The sequence below is a fragment of the Dasypus novemcinctus genome, chromosome X (genome assembly GCF_030445035.2).
Source record: "Dasypus novemcinctus isolate mDasNov1 chromosome X, mDasNov1.1.hap2, whole genome shotgun sequence".
Lineage (NCBI taxonomy): Eukaryota > Metazoa > Chordata > Mammalia > Cingulata > Dasypodidae > Dasypus > Dasypus novemcinctus.
Window position 1 is genome coordinate 23,934,209 of NC_080704.1, and position 19,121 is coordinate 23,953,329.

Here is a 19,121-nt window from a genome sequence, read left to right on the forward strand (position 1 = left end):
TTCACTCTCTATCCACCATTGTTTTGAAGCAAATATCAGACATTGTATCATTTGTAACTATTTAGTTGTGTATCTCTAAAAAAGTTTTTTGAAAAATTCAAATCTTCAGAAAATTTTTGACAATAGTACAATGTATACCTGTCCTTCTTTCCCATAATTACCCACTGCTAACATTTTTGCCATATTCAATTTATCTTTTTCCATATATCTTTTACATGTAAATGTAAATGCAGGTATATTCCAATTTTTTTTGCTGAATCATGTAAGAGTAAGTTTAGGTTGCAGATATCATATCCTTTCACCCTGAAATATTCTAGAAGGTAGCACTTAAGAATAAGGATATTGTGGTACGGTGAATTGTGTTCCCTAAGGAAAAACAAGCAAACATGGTTTTGAACTTAACTCCATGCCCATGGGTGTGAATCCATTTTAAACGGGACCTTTTAAAGATGTTATTTTTAGTTAAGGTGTGGCCATCTGAATCAAGATGGGTCTTAATCCAACTACCAGAGGTCTTACAAAAATAGAAAGCCAGGGGAGTAGTGGGAAGCTGGAAGTCAACAAACGCAGAAAAGAAAGGAAAGAGGACATCATCTTGTCATGGGAAAGCCAAGAAACTCAAAAATTGCCAGCCAGTCAGAATGCTACTGACCCCCGGAGGAAGCAAGCCTTCTAGTCCCTGAAACTATGAGCCAGTAAATTCCTACTTTTAAGTGAATCCATTGTGTGGTATTTATCATAGAAGCTGGGAAATGAAGACAGATATTCTTCACATAACCATATTACATGATCAAATTCAGGAAATTTAACATTGATGCAATACTACTGGCTAATAAATAACCCACATTTAAGTTTTTCCAATGGTCTTAATGATGCTCTTTATAGCATGTTTTTCTATCCAGGATCCAATTCAGAACTGTATTTCATTATCATATCTTTTTTATCTACTTTAATATAGAACAATTTCTTGATCTTTCTTTGTCTTTCATAATACTGATATTTTTGAGCAGTATCAGGTCCATTGTTCTAATATAGATCTGATATCAACCATCCCATACCTACTCACAAGGCTTTTGACTTCTTTGGGGTTCGTGAATCTCATAGAGATAGCTAGAGGTATTTTCACTTACAATTTCTCTTCAGTCTAAGATAAATTGAATTGTATTTGGATTTGTGGGGAAACAGACAGGCAGTGTGGAGAAGGAAATAGAAGTGGACACTGTTAAACAGGCTCAAAGTCATTATGAGTCAAACACATTTTTGTTATAAGCCTTTTAATTGCTTCTTTTTAATTTTTTCTATTTTTGGAACTTCACTTAACAACTACTCCACACAGAACATCTTAAACAAGGACATGTATCTGATGAGATTTGGTGAGCAAGCTGAGACCACTGCTGTAATACACTAGTTTGCTTTCTACTTGCTCTAGGCCCTGTCTTGGCCTCTTAAATTCATCTTCCCACTGCAATCAGAGGAACACAATTCAGACTATACTGTCCCTCTGATGAAAAATCACCAGTGAGATAATGTTCAAGTTCCTTGGGGTGTTACAAAAAGTCCTCCATAACATGATGGATCCTAGCTCTCTCTCCAGTTTCTCACATATCTTTCTGTGCTTCCCAGATAGGAATATGCATGTGCCCAATGGTATGGAGCAATGTGCCAAAGAGATTAGTATAGTGCAGTTTCCTAGGACTTCCACTTTACACAGTGGTTAAGTAATTATGGCAGACTGTGTTTTCCTAAGATGGTCACCAAAATATATCCCATCCCACACACTCTTCTTATATGTGAAGCTGACAAACCATGGCATAAAAAACTGAGAACTATCATACCTAGAAATTTGGTAAATCCAGTCATGGTTCTCCACCACTAGTTTTCAATGTGGGATTCACCCACCCCAGGGGATCTTCAAGGTCATCCTCCAGCATATAGGACAGAAAATGTTAAAATTTGGAACTTCCTTTTATATTTGGTTTTAATTTTCATACATCTTTAATTTATACTTCATATGTTTTAAAATACATGGAACTGTGCTGTAGAATATGGTAGCTACTAGCTACACATGGCTATTGAGCCTTTGAAATGTGGTTAGTCTGAACAAGATACTGAGAGTTTAAATACACACTGAACTTCAAAAAATTAGTATAAAATGTATAAAATATCTCCTTAATAATTTTTATCTTGATGTCATGTTGCAATGATAATATTTTTAATATATTGGTTTAAATAAAGCATTAAATTAATTCTACTTGTTTCTTTATAGTTTTTCTAATTTGACTATTAGAAAATTTAAAATTATATATGTGGCTCTTGTTTGTGGCTCGCACTATATTTCTATTGGATAATGCTAATATATAATACAGTTCTACTGCAATAAACAAACAAATCTGTATTGAGAGGATATGTGATTACATATTTTGATAGGAGTGGGCAATTAAAACTATTTTGAGAAGAGTGACCCAGAAAATCATTTGGGAAACCCATTTAAAATAATGTAGGACACAAAGTATAAAAAGGGAAGAAGTACCAATAATGATGGACAGTCAAGACTACTTAACTTTAGTGATCATAGTCCAAAGTCTTTCTCCATCAGTTCCCTTTCTTCCTCACATTAAGTCTTCTGGGAATATTCATTATTCTCCAAATCAATATGCCCCTCCTTGAAGGGCCCAGTCTGCACTAATTTCTGCTTTGTAGTTTGCTCTGTAGTTTATTGTACCAGCAAAGCTGCCAGTGTGGGTCTTTCTCACTAACAAACTACCTTATCAAAGCACTTCTCTCTCAGGTGACCTACACTCAGTACTGGCTACATATTAGTAGGGTCCCTTGTCAAAAAAATTATTAAGAATTTCAAAAAAGTGACTCCAGAGCATTAAACCAAGCATAGAACACTTCTGAGCCTGAGGGCCTGTACAACTACAAAGACAGGATGTCCATGAAACTGACCCTGCTTCAGGTCATGTACCTTCTCCGAGTCTCCAGGTGTTTTTGGTTCTTTCATACCCTCAGATAATTGCTGTGAAGTGCTGAAAATTCCCCATCCTGATTTAGCAGAATGATTATAGGTCTATGTAATTATAGTTCCTTAAGTAAAGGTTCTGCTCTTTCATTAAACTGCTAAGATCATATGTTTTCTTGAGTCTTCTCTTGAATCTCTTGGACCATATCTGGATGGATCATTCCTGGCCACAGCAAAGAAGTTTTTAATGTTGTCACAAAAGGGATACATTACATTCCCTTAACATTCTCCTCAATATTGGTTTGATTAAATTTGAATTAGAATGCTTTTTATGTTGAGATGTTTTGATGATAATTATTTCTTTATACACTGTAAGGTCAAAGCGACATAATGAATTTATTCTTTGAATAAAGAAATGTGGAAGACTGTCATTGTCACTGTTTCATTAAAATATAAGAAATTATAACAAATCTAAGTGTTTTATTACCCTATGAGAGTTTCATTCAATTTAAAATATAATTATTATGCCAGAAATCTGCTAAAGGTTGATAAAAGGAATGTGTTAACATCTCTCTTGAATGAAAAAAAGTGAGTTTTAATTATCAGATTATAAAGAATTGGCCCCAATTAACTTTATACAAAGAAATCAGAGAATTGATTTCACTACACTAATAGGTATTGATCATATTTGTTCATAAATTCTCTTCCAAGAAAGTGTGGCAGCTGAAAGAAGAGGAAGTTGAAAATTGTGCTCTTTATTGTGGAAGAGAATAGCAGCTAGTACACTGGAATAGGTATGGAAAATGGAAGTGTGAACTTACAAAAATGGAACAATTTCAAAGATAATATGAGGGCACCATCTCACTGAACTGACAGTTGCCACAAATCCCACGACCATCACTCCACGGACGTATAGTTTGCTTTTAACTAACATATTCCCCATAATATGCTTGCATTCATTTTAAATGTAATTGGGTATGAGTTGAAAACAAAATAAAATGTAAACTTTTAAGTCAAGATGAATGGATATGTGTCAAATCAAAACTTGAAAAACAATAAAATATAATATTAGACAACATTCATGAGGCTATCTTGCATTCTTACAATAAAGCATTTTGTACAGCCAACTCAAAACTTCTAACATTATGTATTGTCAATCGAATACCAAAAGAGCAGTCTTATATTCAAAGTCCTAGCAATTCAGTCAGTGTCAAAATGTATTTGTTTGTGGTGAGCATCCTTCCACGCAGGCATACAGAAAATACATTAGTGAAGATCTTTTTAATTATATGTCAGCAAATGCCCAAGGGACGTGTGCCCTTACTTTTACTATATACTTATCGAGAGTCTATGGAAACCAAGACATTTGTTTCATCCCTAAAAAATAATCACAATGCCTGCTCTGCTCTGCTAGCTCACCAACTCATGAAATTCAAATGACAGAATGAATCTGAAATAACTTTAAAATGTGCAAATCACTGTATAAATGTCATATATATAGATATATAAATATATCTATACCCTTAGGACTGCTTTAATTATGGGGCTCATTTGGAGTCTCTTCTCTAGCAATTGCTTCCTCTTTGTAGTTTAGGGATTATTTTTTAACCTCTGTCTTCAAAAGGCTACCCTGGCATGGTTCTCCATACTGTGAATAAGCAAGTGGTGAATATGATGTCCAACTCAGGCATAACACAAAGGAATTCAAAATTTGCAATGTTCTTTTAAAATAAATATTTTCCTTTGAAATAATGGCAAACTTACAGGACAGTAGCAAAATATAATAAAAACCCCATGCAGAGAACTCCAACATACTTCCCACTCAGATATCGAGTTCTACAATTTAGAAAATTTTGCCATATTTGCTGTATGATTCTTTCTGTCAATCTAGCTAGCTAGCTATTTTATAAACATTTGAGAGTAGATTGTATACATCATTATATCTGAACACTTAATACTTCCATGTATATTTCCTAAGAATAAAGATATTCACTTATGTAACCACCTTAAGTACAGTTATCAAGTTCAAGAAATTTAGCATTGATGTGAAGTTTACAGTGTATACTACAATTTTTTCATATATACCATTAACGTAGTTTCAGAAATATTCTCCTCCATTATTAAGTCCAGTCCAGGATCATATATTGCCTTAAGTTGTTCAATCTTTTTCTCTTTTTAAAAATTTTTTAGAGAAATTGTGGGTTTACAGAAAAAAATCATGTAGAAAACACAGTGTTCCCATATACCTCATCCCATTATCAACACTTTACATTAGTGTGATACCTTTGTTACAATTGAGGGGAAAATATTATAATTGTGCTATTAGCTATAGTCCATAGTTTACATTAGAGAGTATTTTTCCCATATGCCATCCTATAATTCAAACCTTGCATTAGTAGTGTGGTGCTTTTGTTATAATTCATAAAAGAACATTTCTATAATTTTACTATTAACTATAGTCCATCACTTAAAATAGTGTTCACTGTGTTGTATAGTCCTGTTTTATCTTTTGATTTTTATTCTAGTAACATATATATGACCTAAAATATCCCCTTTTAACCAATTACACATATATAATTCAGTGCTGTTAATTACATTCATGATATTGTTTTTTTGTTTGTTTGTTTGTTTTTAAAGATTTATTTTTATTTATTTAATTCCCCTCCCCTCCCCTGGTTGTCTGTTTTCTGTGTCTTTTTGTTGCGTCTTGTTTTCTTTTGTCCGCTTCTGTTGTCATCAGCGGCACGGGAAGCGTGGGCGGCGCCATTCCTCGGCAGGCTGCTCCCTCCTTCTCGCTGGGCGGCTCTCCTTATGGGTGCACTCCTTGCGCGTGGGGCTCCCCTACGCGGGGGACACCCCTGCGTGGCACGGCACTCCTTGCGCGCATCAGCACTGCGCATGGGCCAGCTCCACACGGGTCAAGGAGGCCCGGGGCTTGAACCGCGGACCTCCCATGTGGTAGACGGACGCCCTAACCACTGGGCCAAAGTCCATTTCCCCCATTCATGATATTGTGATACCGTCACCACGACCCATTCCAAAACTTAACAATCAACCGAAATAGGAATTCTGTACAATTTAAACATTAACTTCCCATTCCATATTCCCAACCCAGCATCTGGTAACCTAGATTCTAGATTCTAACTGTATGAATTTGCTTATTCTAATTATTTCATGTCAGTGAGATCATACAATAATTGTCCTTTGTGCCTGTCATTTCACTCAGCATAATGTCTTCAAGATTCATTTATGTTGTTGCATGATACAGAACTTCATTCCTTTTTAATGCTGAATAATATGCCATTGTATATATATACAACATTTTATTTATCCATTCATCATTTGATTGACATTTGTGTTCCTTCTATCTTTTGGCAATTGGGAATAACGCCGCTATGACCATCTGTGGAAATATCTGTTTGATTACCTGCTTTCAATTCTTTTTGTTACATACCTAGTAAAGGGATTGCCAGGTCATACAGCAATTCTATACTTTGTGAGGAACTGCCAGACTCTCTTCCACAGTGGCTACATCATTTTACATTCTCACCAATAATGAACGAGTGTTCCTCTTCTGTTAACAGTAGCCATTCTAGTGGCATGAAATGCTATTGTATTGTGGGTTTTTTAAAAAATTTAAATTATTTATTTATTTTTTTAAAGTTACATTAAAATAATATGAGGTCCCATTCAACCCCCCCGCCCCCACCCCCCACTCCCCCCACAGCAACACTCTCTCCCATCATTGTGACACATCCATTGCACCTGGTAAGTACATCTCTGAGCATCACTGCACCCCTAGTCAATGGTCCACATCATAGCCCACACTTTCCCATGTTCCATCCAGTGGGCCCTGGGGGGATCTACAATGTCCCGTAATTGTCCGTGAAGCACCACCCAGGACATCTCCTCGTCCCGAAAATGCCTCCACATCTCATCTCTTCCTCCCATTCCCCAAACCCAGCTGCCACCATTGTATTTGCCTTGTAGCTAATGATGTTGAACATCTTTTCACGTGCTTTTTAACCATTTGTACATTCTCTTTGGAGAAATGTCTATTCAAGTCTTCTGACCATTTTTAAATTTTGTTGTAATTTTATTGTTGAGTTAAAGCATTTCTTAAATATTCTGGATATTAAACCCCTATTGGATATGCAACTTTCAAATATTTTTCTCCCATAAGGTAGCTTGCCTTTTCACTTTTGTAATAAGCTCCCTTGATGCAAAAAAGATTTTTATTTTGGTGAGGTCTGATTTATCTCTTTTTCATTTGTTGCTTGTGCTTTCAGTGTAGTATAAGAAATCATTTCCTAACACAAGATCCTAAAGATGCTTCCCTACATTTTCTTCTAGGATATTTATAGTCCTGGTTATTATATTTAGGTCTTTGATCCATTTTAAATTAATCTTTGTATATGGTGTAAGATAGGGTTGTCCTTCATTCTTATGCATATGTATATCCAGTTTTGCTTAGCATCATTTGTTGAAGAGATTATTCATTGTCAGTTGAGTGAATTTGACAATCTGGTCAAAAACCAGTGGGTCATAGATGTGAGGTTCTATTCTGAACACTCAATTCTATTCCATTCGTCTATATATCTATCATTGTGCAAATATCATGTTGTTTTGACCACTGAAGCTTTGCAACGAGCTTTCAAGTGAGGAGTGTTAGTACTCCAACTTCGTTCTTTTTCAAAATGGTATTGCTTTTCAGATTAAATTTGATAATTGGCTTTTCCATTTCTGCAAAGTAGGCTGTTGGAATATTCATTGGGATTGCATTGAATCTGTGCATAATTTTGGGTTGAATTTACATCTTCCATTCCATGAACATGTGAAGACCCTCCATTTATTTAGATCGTCTCTGGTTTCTTTTAGGAAGGCTTTGTAGTTTTCCATGTATAAGTCCTTTACATCATTGGTTAAATTTATTCCTAGACATTTGATTCTTTTAGTTGCTTTGTAAATGGATTTTTCCCCTTGATTTTCTCCTCGGATTGCTTTTTATTAGTGTATAGAAACACTACTATTTTTGCATATTGATTTTGTACCTGCCAATTTGCTGAATTTTATTAGCTCTAGCAGCTTTATTGTAGATTTTTCAGGACTTTCTCCTTATAGAAACGTGTCATCTGCAAATCGTGAAAGTTTTACTTTATTTATCCCCCCCTCCACTTTGTGACTTGTTTTTTTAAATTTTTTTTGTTTTTTGCTGTCTGTTCTCTGTGTCCATTCACTGTGCTTTTTTTTTTTTCTTCTGTGTCTGCTTGTCTCCTTTTTTAGCATTATCTTGCTGCATCAGCTCTCCATGGCATGCGGGCCATCAGCTCTCTGTGGCACACTGGCCAGTTTGTCTTCACAAGGAGGCCCTAGGATGTGAACCCAGGGCCTCCCATATGGTAGACAGGAGCCAAATTGATCGAGCCACAGCTGCTTCCATTTGAATGTCTTTTATTTCTTTTTCTCACCTACCTGCTCTGGCTAAAACTTCCAGTAAAATTTTGAATAACAGTGGTGACAGTGGGCACTGTTATCTTGTTCCAGATGTTAGAGGGAACACTTTCAGTCCTTCACCATTGACTATGATATTAGCTATGGATTTTTAAAAAGATTTATTTATTTATTTATTTATTTATTTATTTATCTCCCCTCCCCCTGCCCCCAAATGGTTGTCTGTTCTCTGTGTCTATTTGCTATGTCTTCTTCTTTGTCCGCTTCTGTTGTTGTCAGCGGCATGGGAATCCGTGTCTCTTTTTGTTGCATCATCTTGTTGTGTCAGCTCTCCGTGTGTGCGGCACCATTCTTGGGGAGGCTGCACTTACGTTCGCACTGGGCGGCTCTCCTTACAGAGTGCATTCCTTGCGCGTGGGGCTCCCCTATGCGGGGGACACCTCTGCGTGGCACGACTCCTTGCGCACATCAGCACTGTGCATGGACCAGCTCCACACGGGTCAAGGAGGCCCAGGGTTTGAACCGCGGACCTCCCATGTGGTAGATGGACGCCCTAACCACTGGGCCAAGTCCGTTTCCCGTGGATTTTATATATATGCCCGTTAGCATTTTGAGGAAGTTTCCTTCTATTCTTACTTTTCTAAGTGTATTTATCAAGAAAGGATGCTGGATTTTGTCAAATGCCTAGTCTACATCAATTGAGATGATCATATATTTTTCCCATTGTTTTGTTAATGTTCACATTAACTGAACCAACTTGATCAGGGTGTATAATTCTTTTATGTGTTGTTGGATTAGATTTGCTAGTATTTTGTTGAAGTTTTTGGCATCTATATTCATAAGAGACCTTCGTCTATAATTTTTTTTTCTTGTAGTATCTTAATCTGGCTTTGAAATTAAAGTGATTTGACCTCACTGAATGAGATAGGTAATGTTCCCTCCTGTTCTCTCTTTGGAAGAGTTTGAGCAGGATTTGGTATTTATTCTTCTGGGAATGATTGATAGAATTCACCTATGAAGCTCTCTGGTCTGGGGTTTTTCCTTGTTGGGAGGTTTTTGATGACTGATTCAATCTTTTGTAATTGGTCTGTTAAGGACTTCTATTTCTTCTAGAGTAGTGTAGGTTATTCATGTGTTTCTACGAATTTGTCCATTTCAACCAAGTTGTCTAATTTGTTGCCGTACAGTTGTTCTTAGTATTCTCATATGATCCTTTTCATTTCTTTAAGGTCAGTAGTAATGTACCCCTTCCCATTTCTGATATTATTTATTTGCATTGTCTCTATTTTTTCTTTGTCATTCTAGCTAAGGGTTTGTCAATTTTATTGGTTTTCTCAAAGAACCAACTTTTGGTTTCGTTAATTCTGTTTTATTTTATTCTCAATTTCATTTATTTCTTCTCTAATATTTGTTATTTTTTTTCCTTCTGCTTGTTTTGGGATTAGTTTGATTTTTTTTTCTTGTCACTCCAGGTGTTCAGTTAAGTCTTGGATTTTAGCTCTTTCTTCTTTTTTAATGTAAGCATTTGGGGATGCAAATTTCCCTCTCAGCACAGCATTTACTGCATCCCATATATTTTGATATGTTGTGTTTCTGTTTTCATTCTTTTTGAGATATTTACTTATTTCTCTTGCAATATCTTCTGTGACCCACTGATTGTTGAAGAGCGTGTTGGTTAACTTTCATATATTTGTGAATTTTCCAGTTCTCCACCTGGCATTGATTTCCAACTGCATTCAATTATGGCCAGAGAAGAAGCTGTGTATAATTTCAATCTTTTTTAATATATTAAGTCTTGTTTGGTGGCCTAACATGTGGTCTATCCTGGAGAACAATCCATGTGCACTTGAGAAGAATTATATCCTGCTGTTTTGTGGTGCAATGTTGTGTATATGTCTGCTAGGTCTAGTTCACTTATCATAATATTCAAATTCTCCGTTTCTTAATCTTCTGTCTTGATGTTCTATCTATTGGTGAGAGTATTGTATTGAAGTTTCCAACTCTTAGTGTGGAGGTGTCTATGTCTTCTTTCTATTTTGCCAGTGGTTGCATCTGTATTTTGGGGCACCAAGGTTACGTGTATAAATATTTATGATATTATTTCTTCTTAATGGTTGATCCTTTTATTAATATATAGTGTCCTTCTTTGTCTTTTGTAACAGCTTTTGACTTAAAGTCTTTTTTGTCCTATGTTAGTATAGCTACCCCAGATCTTTTTTGGTTACTATTTGCATGGAATATTTTTTTCCATCCTTACAGTTTCAACCTATTTGTGTCTTTGGATCTAAGGTGAGTCTCTTATAAATAATATATAGTTGGATCATATTTTTTTATCCATTCTGCCAAGCTGTATCTTTTGACTGGGGAGTTTAATACAGTAACAGTCAGTGTTATCATTGTAAAGGCAGCACTTACTTAAGACAATTTGTCCTTTGGTTTGTATATGTCCTTTTTTTCTCTGTTTACCTGTATTGCAATCTCTTTTCTGTATAGTTGATCTATTGTAGTGTATCTGACTGATCCGTTTCTCATTTCTGTTTCTGTATATTTTTAAAACATTTCTTTGTGGTTACCCTGGGGTTTGTATTACACAACCTACATTTATAACCTACTAATTTGGAAAGATACCATCTGTGACAGTTTGAATTTGGTGAATTTCAAAAAGATAAAGGTTATGTTTATAAACTAATCTATTCTTATGGGTGTGATGCCCTTTGATAGCATTAAATTTGATTAAGGGTCTTTTGATCATATTACTTGATAAAATTGTTTTAGGGCTTTTGATTGGATTACATCAGTGAGGCTTGAGCCAGCTTAGGTCTTTGCCCCCTGGCTGGGTCTGATATAAAAAGAGACACACAGGAGACACAGACACAAATAATGGAAGCCACCATATTTGATCATGCTGTGTGAGAGAAAGACCGTCCAGTTTTGCCCACAGCTGAGCTGCAAGGAGAGAAGCCCATGCAAGGCTCAAAGAGCTGAGGCCCAGGGAGAAATGAACCATATCCCTGATAGCTTACAGCTGAACTTGGGGAGAAAGCAGAGCTGCTGAGACCGAGAGAGGAGGACTGGTAAGAGACAAACCCTATGCCAGGCTTGCCTACAGCTGTAGAAAGACAGAAACCTTGGCAGAGCTTGGTGACCATCTTGTTTCCATATGTGGCAGCTGACTTTGGTGAAAAAGCACCTCTTATGGTGCCTTGAGTTGGGCTTCTCAGAGCCTCGGGACAGTAAGCTTTTACCCCAAATAAATCCCCTGTATAAAAGCCAGACCATTTCTGGTACTTTGCATTGGCAGCCCTTTGGCAAACTAAAACACCAACTTAGCTGCAACAGCATACACATCCTCTGGTCCATATCCTTCCGTTTCCCCTCTTTATGTTGTTTTTGCCCCACATGACCTCTTTATATTTTGCATCTTCATTATCAGGAAATATGCCCTTTATTTGTTCAATTGTATTTTGACTCTTTGAGGAATTAAAGAGGAGAGTTGTATATTGAGGATACAGTACTATTGGGTTTTGTATTTTCCCTTTTAATTACCTTTATTGAAGATCTTCATTTCCTCACACTACTCCAAGCATTCTCTCCTGTCCTTCCCTTTCAACTGGTAGATCTCCCTTTAGTAATTCCATAAGGCAGGTCTTTTTTTGATGAACCCTCTCAGTTTCTGTTTATCTGTGAATATTTTAAACTCTTCCACATTTCTGGTAGATCTCCCTTTAGTAATTCCATAAGGCAGGTCTTTTTTTGATGAACCCTCTCAGTTTCTGTTTATCTGTGAATATTTTAAACTCTTCCACATTTCTGAGGGATAGTTTTGCTGGATAAAGAATTTTTGCTGGGAAGTTTTTCTCTTTGAGTGCCTTGAATATACCACTGCCTTCTCACCTGATGAGAAATTGGAACTTAGGTCTTATTGAGGATCCCTTGTATGTGATGAATCACGGTTCTTTAGCTGCTTTTAGAATTCTATTTTTATCAAGATAGAATATTTTTAGCATTTGACATTCTGATTAGTATGTGTATCAGAGTAGGCCTATTAGTGTTTATAGTGTTTGGAGTATGTTGTACTTTTTGTATATTTATGTACACGTATATGTATATTTATGTCCTTTATAAGAGTTGGGAATTTTTCAACCATTATTTCCTCGAATATTCTTTTTGCCCCTTTTCCCTTCTCTTCTTCTTCTGGGACACCCATGATGAGTACGATTGCATGCTTCATCCTGTCACTCAAATCCCCAAGACATGGCTCTAATTTTTCTATTCTTTTCTGAATCCATTCTTCTGACAGTATGATTTTGATTGTCCTATCTTCCTATCTTCTAGTTTGCTGATTCTTTCTTCTGCCTGTTCAATCTGTTGTAATATGTCTCAAGCATATTTTAAATCTCCATTATTGTGCCCTTTCATCCACATAATTTCTGTTGTTTCTTTTAAAACTTTCAAATTTTTCTTTATGTTCACACATTGTCTTCTTAATACCTTATAGCTATATATCCATATATCCCTTCATCTCCTTAAATTGATATAGACTTGTTTGAATTCTTTGATTAGTTGTTCCAAATCCTTTGTCTCCTCTGAAGCTTTATTTTATTTTTTCTCTCTTTAATTTTTTAAAAATGTTATATTAAAAAAATATAAGAGGTCCCCATATACCCTTCATACCCCTCACCCCACTCCTCCCACATCAACAAACTCTTTCATCATCATGGGACATTCATTGCATTTGGTGACTACATTTTGGAGCACTGCGGCACCACAAGGACAGTGGTCTACGTTGTAGTTTACACTCTCCCCCAGTGGGCCATGGAAGGACATACAATGTCCAGCATCTGTCCCTACAGTACCACCCAGGACAACTCCAAGTCCTGAAAATACCCCCCCATCATATCTCTTCTTCCCTCTCCTTACCCTCAGCAGGAACCATGGCCACTCTCTCCATATCAATGCTACAATTTCTTCCAGTACTAATCACAATAGTTCCATAGTAGAATATCAGTAAGTCCACTCTAATCCATACTCTATTCCTCCACCCTGTGAACCCTGGGATGTTTATGTCCACTCCACCTCTATATCAAGAGAGGGCTTAGATCCCACATGGGTGATGGATGCAATTCTCCTACTTGTAGTTGTAGGCACTCTTGGCTCCTTGATGTGGTGGTTGACCTACTTCACCTCCCTGTTAGCTGGCTGGGGTAAGTCCAATAAACCAGAGGGTAGGAATTGCAAGTCTGCTGAGGCTCAGGGCCTAGCTGTTACATGGACAGTCCAGAGATTCAGGTTTCCTGAGTATATACCAACCCCAGTGCCAACCACAGGTCCAGTGAAAGTGACAGAAGAGGTATGTGTAAAAAGGTCACATCTGAGTCCAACTCCATCACACTCAGGAACACAAATTCCAAAGAGGGCCAATTGACATGGCACTGAACTCCAGAGCCATCCACCATGACCATAGAACCTGTGGGTCTCTGTAGCCCTCAGGAGAACCAGTCTGGGCTTGTATCTACTTTGGCTGTCTCTGGGACCCTGTTCAGGCATGCATAAGCATGACCCCTCTGATGACCTCCCGACTCTTTTTTGGAGACTCATAGCCATATAAACTCATTTGTCCATTCCATTTCCCCCTTTTATTCAAGGTAAAAAAGCTATTTTTAACACCTGATATTTCATGTAGGCTGAGATATTCTGCTGGTCTGTGTTGACCCTTTTATTCAAGGTCTTTTTCTAGTTACATCATCAGCTGGTGCTTGGTAGTAATCCCTTGGTGCCAGGAAGGCTCATCTCCAGGAGTCATGTCCCACACTTGGGGGAATGTAATGCATTTACATGCTGAGTTTGGCTTTTAATTTGTTTACTTAACTAAGTCATATCATCCTGTTTCTTAGTATGGCTTGTAATTTTTTGCTGATGTCTGGGCATCTGATTATATTGACATGATAACTCTGAAGGTCACTTTCTCCCTCTTGTCTAAGGTTTTATTTTTTTATTGTCTTGTATTAAGACTCTTCTTTGATGCTTGATCCAACTTGGTCTGTATTGTTAGAGTAGCTCATGTTTGTTCATATTTTCTCAGATCTTCATCTGTTTCTTGCTTTGGATATGTGTTACAATTCATAAAATTGCACTTTTTGGGGGGCAATTGTTTCACCTTCCAGGAATCTTGAACTGTTTTGTTTGTTTGTGCAGAATTTTTTCTCCCCAGCTCCTATGATTTCTTTAAATTCTCATCCTCACTCAGTAACCCCTTTTCCTTATACTTTTCAGTTCTAGGACCCATCCTGGCTTACAGTAGTTCAGTTCTCTCCTCCCCTTTTTTTCTGTGAGGCTTTTCTGCCTCCAGTTTCTTTCCCATTATGTATCCCACCCTGGGGACCAAGATGAGGTCAATCTGGAATGGTGGGTCTATCCAGAAAGGCCCATTTTGCACTTATGTGGTGTAGGAAACAGAACCTGGTTTGATTGTGCTCAACTCTTTCCAAAAGTTCTGCTATAGTCTCTCTTTCCCCTGTCCCTTGGGGCACTTTCATATGTGGCACTCTTCAGTTGTTTGTGTTAACCCCTGCATCTCTGCAGACTTGTTTCCCTGTGCCTGGATATGTGTGGGTTTCTAACTCACTACTGTGAATGGCTTTACAATCTGCATCTGTGGCAGGAGGTATCAGGCCATGCTCCCTCTATACAACTCCTAAATTGCACAGGATGGATTGAGGGACTGGAGTCTAGCCTAGAGGGTCCAGAAAGAAAGTCTCCTACCTGATTTGGGTGATTATTTTTCTTTTTCTTTGACTCAGCATTTGTAGAATACTTCTTCATTTTCTATCATCCTCCCGAGTTCAAAGCAAGTGGGACTTTTCCTTTCATTTGTTGATTCCTTGGGGAGACTTTTCCAAGGCGTGTCTCATTTAATGATACTAATGATGTCACTCTCTCTTTTACCTTTATTTGTGGAAACGTGTATACCTTAACTTTCCCATCTCAACCACTCCCAAGCATGCAATTTAGTGTAATTACTCAAACTTACAATGTTGTGCTAATTTCACCACCATCCATTACCAGAACTTCCCCATCATCCCAAACAGAAAATCTGTCCTTATTATGCATTAATCCTAGTTTTCCTTCCTCTCCCACCCCAGTAACGTGTACTCTCTGTCTCTATGAATTTCCATATTCTAACTATTTCATATAAGTGGAATCATACTTATATGATGTCTTCAAGGTTCATCCATGTAATAGCATGTATCAGAACTTCACTACGTTTTAGGGCTTAATAAATATTCCATTATATGCATATATCACATTTTGTCTATCTGTTCATCTGCTGATGGACCACTGAGTTGTTTTTACCTTTTAGGAACTGTGAATAGTGGTATTACGAACATTAGTGTACAAATATATGTCTGATGCCCTGCTTTCATTCTTTTAGATATATACCTGAAAGTGAAATTGCTGGGTCATTGGGTGATTCTATGTTTAACTTTTTTAGGAACTTCCAAACTGTGTTCCACAGCAGCTGCACCATTTTACATTCCCACCAACAATGTGCTAAGGTTCCCATTTCTCTGCATCTTCACCAGCATTTGTTCCTTTTCATTTTTTAAAATAATAGCCATTCTGGTGGGTATGAGGTGGTATCTAATTATCTCATTGTGGTTTTGATTTGCATTCCCATAATAGCTAATGACATTGAGCATCTTATCATGTGCTTATTGGCCATTTGTATGTCTTCTTTGAAGAAATATCTATCCAAGTCCTTTGCTGAGTTTTGTAGTGAATCCTTTTGAATCCCTTCTCATTTCTTTCTGCACATATTTTTCCAATATTTTGTTTGGGGATACCATGGGGCTTAAATTTAACATCACAAATTTATAACAATCTCCTTTGGCTTGATACCAACATAACTTCAATAGCATACATACACTATATTTGCATATACTTCCATACCCCCACCTTTATGGAGTTCTTGTCACTAATTACATATTTATACATTATACGTACAAAACCATTGATTTATCATTACTTTTTATTCATTCACATTTTAGATCCCATAGGAGGTAACATGGAGACACAAATAAAAAATAAAATAGTACTGGCTTTTATACTTACCCATGTCATTACCCTCAGAAGATCTTTAATTCTTCATGCAAATGTCTAATGTCCTTTCTTTTCAACCCAAAGAACTCCCTTTAGCATTCTTGTTGGTCTGGTCTAGTGGTAATGAACTCCTTCAACCTTTGTTTATCTAGGAATGTCTTAGCCTCTCCCTCAATGTCGGAAGAGAGCTTTGCCTGACATAGTATTCTTGGTTGGAAATTTTTTTCACATTTGGCCAAAATTTATTTGTAGGAACAATTAGAAATCAAAATACTGAAAAATGAATTATTTTAGCCAACATAAATGTTATTGATGCAAAAAATCTTTTCTTATTTTTTATCATGAGATGATGCTGGTTAATAGATAAGGCAAAATTTGTCTGCATTTTTTATATTAATGAAGGCAAACATATTAAGATTTTTTAAATTGGAATACTGATTTCTTGTAGGCATTATTGATTAAATTAATAAATGAAAGTAGAAATTGAATGAATATTCATTCTTATTAATTCTTTTTTTATTATTTGTCTTTACGTCAGTGTTGTTGAAGAATATTTTTAATGTGTAAGGGGTCCACAAAGGCAAAAGTGCCCAAGGCCCATGAAAGTCTTTTATTTTATTGAAATATACCATCCAAACATGAACAAATATAAACAATAAGTGTATAGCAATTGTTATGAACCTACAAAACAAACATACATATCATACAGGGCTCCCATATATCAGCCCAACACCAACACCTTGCATTGTTGTGAAACATTTGTTACAGACTATGAAAGAGCATTATCAAAATATTAGTACTAACTATAACCCATATCTTACATTTGGTGTATTTTTTCCCAAACTACTTGATTATTAACACCCTTTTATTAATATTATATATTTGTTATAGTTCATGAAAGAACATTCCCATATTTATTCTGTTAACCACAGTCCCTCTTCCACTACAGAATTCCCTGTTACACTGTTCCATCCCTTGTACAATCTATTCAAAATGTACAATCAGTGGCTCTCATTTTCATCCCAGAGTTGTGCCTGTCATCATCTTAGTCAATTTTAGAATGTTTCCATTACTCTTAAAGGAAAAAACCCATACTGTCGACTTTCCTTTCCGTCTGGCGGCAGCCATCAGGGTGAGCCAAGATAGGTGCCTCCAAATACATCCAGGAGCTGTGGAGGAAGAAGCAGTCCGACGTGATGCGCTTTCTTTTGAGAGTCCGCTGCTGGCAGTACCGCCAGCTCTCTGCGCTCCACAGGGCCCCCCCGTCCCACCAGGCCCGATAAAGCGCACCGACTGGGATACAAGGCTAAGCAAGGTTATGTCATCTACAGGATTCAAGTGCGCCGAGGTGGCCGCAAACGCCCCATTCCCAAGGGTGCAACCTATGGCAAGCCTGTGCATCATGGTGTTAACCAGCTGAAGTTTGCTTGAAGCCTTCAGTCTGTTGCTGAGGAGCAAGCTGGACGGCACTGTGTGGCGCTGAGAGTCCTGAATTCTTACTGGGTTGGAGAAGATTCCACATACAAATTCTTTGAGGTTATTCTCATTGATCCATTCCATAAAGCTATCAGAAGAAATCTTGACACCCAGTGGATCACCAAGCCAGTTCACAAGCACAGGGAGATGCGTGGGCTGACATCTGCAGGCCGCAAGAGTCGCGGCCTTGGAAAGGGCCACAAGTTCCACCACACTATTGGTGGTTCTCGGCGTGCAGTCTGGAGAAGGCGCAATACTCTCCAGCTCCACCGTTACCGCTAATCTGTAAGTAACGTTTGTAAAATTCATACCTAATAAACAATTTAGGACAGTCCTGTCTACTTAAAAGTGTTCTTTGTTAAAACAGTAGTTGTCTGCAGATTGTTTCATGGATATATTATCAAATTATGAAAGTTAAAGTACAATATTGTTTGAAGAATATAAAGTGATCATGTATCGTGTTTCTAATAAGATAAACAATTTTGTTTTTGCTTTATCTTATTAGGGAGTTCTATGTCATGCTTAAAAATGCCATGCTATGTGGTATAATAGGTGTAAAATAAATACTTTAAGAGGAGCACTGAAACTAGCTTTTTTATGTAGATTTGTTTGGTGCATGAAAAACCTGCATCCTTATTGGGGTGATGCAGTGCTCTCCTGGTTTACTGTTCAGTGGCTGTTTTTTTTTTTTTGAAGTTTGACTAGAAGGAAAAATTAGGAAAAAATTTTCACTAGTCAGTGGTATTGATACTGGTATATATTGGAACTGATGGTAATTGAGCATTAATAAATGAGACAAGTGAATTATTAACCTTAAGGTTTGTAAGCTAGTAATAAATGGTAGTTTGGGGAAGCCAGTGGCCATTAGATAGTACCTTTCAAATTTGTGAGGAGAGAAAATTAAAAGGTGTTATGATCAAGATTTTGCTTTATCTGTATTAGTAACTTGTGACTATTAAGAGGCCTCTAGCCTTACTAAGGGAAAAAGAATTGGTTATAAAAGTATATCATTGCTTGTTACAGTCCAACCTTACAGATGATCTTATATCAACCCAAGTTACCCATTTCTTTTTTTTTTTAATCATACAGCAATGGTTTATTTTTTTGTCTTTATTTTTTTAATGTTACATTA

The 19,121-nt window shown here is 36.9% G+C and overlaps 1 pseudogene; it reads left to right on the forward strand.

The window, feature by feature from the left end:
* Window positions 1-18,806, forward strand: part of LOC101414302 (large ribosomal subunit protein eL15-like) — a 100,478-nt pseudogene extending 81,672 nt beyond the window's left edge.
* The last annotated feature ends 315 nt before the right edge of the window (window positions 18,807-19,121 follow it).